Source organism: Odontesthes bonariensis, chromosome 15 (assembly GCF_027942865.1).
Source record: "Odontesthes bonariensis isolate fOdoBon6 chromosome 15, fOdoBon6.hap1, whole genome shotgun sequence".
NCBI classification, from domain to species: Eukaryota; Metazoa; Chordata; class Actinopteri; order Atheriniformes; family Atherinopsidae; genus Odontesthes; species Odontesthes bonariensis.
The window spans coordinates 8,296,769-8,299,969 of NC_134520.1; the positions used below are offsets into that span (position 1 = coordinate 8,296,769).

General features: G+C 42.0%; 1 long non-coding RNA gene across 1 annotated transcript; it reads right to left on the bottom strand.

Annotated features, from left to right (window-relative positions):
- Positions 1-642: 642 nt before the first annotated feature.
- LOC142400996 (uncharacterized) lies at positions 643-1,216 on the bottom strand. Its single transcript, XR_012773030.1, has 3 exons — positions 1,002-1,216; positions 831-883; positions 643-730 (listed from the first exon to the last, which is right to left on the bottom strand). It is a non-coding gene; the product is annotated as an uncharacterized LOC142400996 (long non-coding RNA).
- Positions 1,217-3,201: the final 1,985 nt, after the last annotated feature.

Sequence of the window (3,201 nt, forward strand, 5' to 3'; positions counted from 1 at the left end):
GATTACTAATATTTCTGGGATGTTTGTGTACTTCATATATTCACGCCATTCTTATAAGCTGCACTATGACTAGGCTAATGCAGGCATGAATGACGTGATTCTATTGAGAATGAAAAAGAAAACTTTTTTTTTTTTTTAAAGCGCTTTTATTGCCACACCACACAATGTACATAGCTTACATTGTAATAAGAACCATGTTGATAATAAAGAATTGAAAACTATATACACACACTGCTGTAGCCTACGATATACACAATAAGCCTAAACGCCGCCGTTTGGAATCCGCATTCCTCCGGTCCCTGCAGAGTCTGCGGAGTTGTCAGACGTCCTCATCCTGGATCAGAAGCTGGTTTCTGGGAGCTGTTGGAATAACCAATAAATAATCCATGCACAGCATATTGACAACTTGTCTATAAAGTAACGAAAGTCATATTGACAGCGTATATGTTCTTACTCTCTTTCACTCTTCTGTGGTGAGACTGTGAGTATTTCGGGTTGGCTTCAAGACGCGCCTGTAGCACAGCACACAGGTCCGTCACGCAGCTGAAAAAAACAAACAAGAGGAATGAATAAAATGACCGGTGCTTAAAAGTATCAGTGCCAGAGCCGTGGTAAAAGTCAGCGCCGCTCACCCTCGATAGTGTCCCCGTCTGCCTCTCTGAAGTTCGGACTGTTTGACACCGCCTCCTTCAAGCGACTCGTTACATCCATATTGTGAGGTGACAGTAGCCTGTAAAAACAACAGGCCTATGGTTAATAAAAAAAACTGCATTAACGTAACATCGGGTCCAACTCAACTAGATATTGGGAGAACATTCACTTATTCTTACCCTTGACCTGGATTATAATGCCAAGGTGAGTTATGCAGGCGGCGAACTGCTTCCTATAAATTGAAAACACGAAATTCATTTTTTAAATAAAGCAACTCACACTGGTTTTCACGTGATGGACACAATTAAGTTGAGTTTAGCCTAAAGCCACAGTCAATAACCTACTCTTACCGCGGTTTTCGGATTCTGTATCCGCCTTCTCTTGCGCTCTTCAACTTCTCTGGAATGTAACTTCAGTCCGTTCTCGACGGCCATCTTGCCTCCAACCTAGCGAATCTCTGGTCGATTCCATCCAGCACCCTCTCCACGACCGTATCCACAGTGCTGGCCACCATACGAGACATCCCGGTCATAGCATTCAACAGGACTTTCATTTTATCTGCCTGTAAGCAAGTGAGTAAGTAAGTTTAATATACAGCACATTTAAAATCAGCGAGAACTGTCCCAAGTGCTGTACAGTGTCAACAAGACTAAAATTAAACAATCAAATGGTCATGTGCAAGTAGAAAAAAACACACAAACCTGTAGACCCGCAGAGAGTTGCTGGGGAGTTGAAAGCTAGTCGTCTTCCAGCCACAAACCAGGGCAGTTTTCACAGTACGGGACTCTGTCTCCCTTTCTGCCGCCAGATCTGCTCCTTAAACTTTTTGTTTACACTGCACGACACAATGTTTCTCATACGTGATTGAACGAGAGCTTATGCGAGCCGTTAAGCTCCACCAATCATATGCGTATACGTCATTACACGGAATACTCGCGAGACAACCTCCCGTCCTTTTGCTATTTAATGTTGTCTGACCACAGCTGGCAATTTGCACTGTTTTGACACAAAAATGGACTCTGCAAGGACAAAGAAAAGACCTCGGCGATATTGTGACACCGAATTAAGCCATACACAATAAAACACTGAGCGCACTACTGCACATTATGTATACAGGCCAGATTTCTATATTTTTATTTCTATATTTCTATTTTATTTAAGAAACCTTTTAGAATATTGCTGTTGCATGCTTATTTTATCTTTATCTTATCTTTATTATTATACATTTGGACATCCAGTGCGGGCAACAAAGAAAATAATTTCATTGTTCAGGGAAACACGTTTCTAACTGCACATATGACAATAAACCTTTGAAACCTTGAATCCTTGAATTTTGCCCACAAAAAGCGGTATTACAAAAGAGGTGTTTGGAAAAAAAAACAGATATGCATCACCTGTCACCAGCAGACAGCGTGCACCTCTTCTTTTTCAAGACAACACAGCAACAAACTTGGCTGGAGTTGGAGGTGATGGTCAGGAACGTGTAGAAACAGGCCTGCCCACCCCCCACCTCACCTCACCCCACCCCACTTGAAAATGACTGTGGCAGCTCCTGACCTGATCACTGGCATTTACATATTAAAGGCTCTCCTAAGTAGGGGAGGGGAGGGGGGCATGGGGGAGCAGTTGCCAGGTCAATTTGCGACAATTTGGGCCAAGTTTTCACTTTTACCACCGCAAATGCAGGGGCTCAACGTATGCGGACATGTAAGGGGCCACATACATCCGTAAATCCCTCTTTTCATGCAGTGTATCATCACTTGATTACAGGGTCTAAAGTGTTTAGAAGATAGATAAACAGTAAGGGAGCAAAAATGTAACTTTGTAACCTCCCTTTTATTAATGGCAATGTGAATGTTCCACTTGTGCCTGTGGAAGGAAGCACTGTTTACTTGTGGTCAATGTAGCTTCTAATTGACTTGTTAGAGTGACCTACAGTAGTGTGTTGGTTTCCATCCTTCTGTCCTGGAAACTCACTACCCTCCAGAAAATGAATCTGTCAGTTGTTTGCACTGGGTTTCAGAGGCACTCTTCTGTGTGCACCATGGATGTGCTTTATTCTTACACACACTTTTCTGATAATCCAATGAATGTGTAATTGATTTGTGCAAATCTAATTCTAAAAACCTTTTTACATTTCGAACCTTGCAACACCCTCTGTGATCTTTGGTGTCGTCCTTGGAGGACCAGGGACTCTAGATTGGATACCATCGACTTAGAGCCTAAGGCCTTGTAGAAATTCAATGGAGTTTTCATCCAGAATGTTTAATAGTTACATACAAAATATTGCCTGCCTATGTTTTCCTTACCTTTGAGTTACTTGAATTCTGATGCTGCTGCGGTTTTTAATATCAGGATTTTATCAAAGCCGAGCAACATTAAAAATTAGACTGTGAGTTGATACAGTTGACAAAGCTCTTAATGATCAAGCTCCATCCTATCTTAAAGATCTCATTATTAGATATTTTCCTAATAGAGCACTTCGCTCCCAAACTGCAGGCTTACTTGTGGTTCCTAGGGTTTCTAAAAGTAGAATGGGAGGCAGAGCCT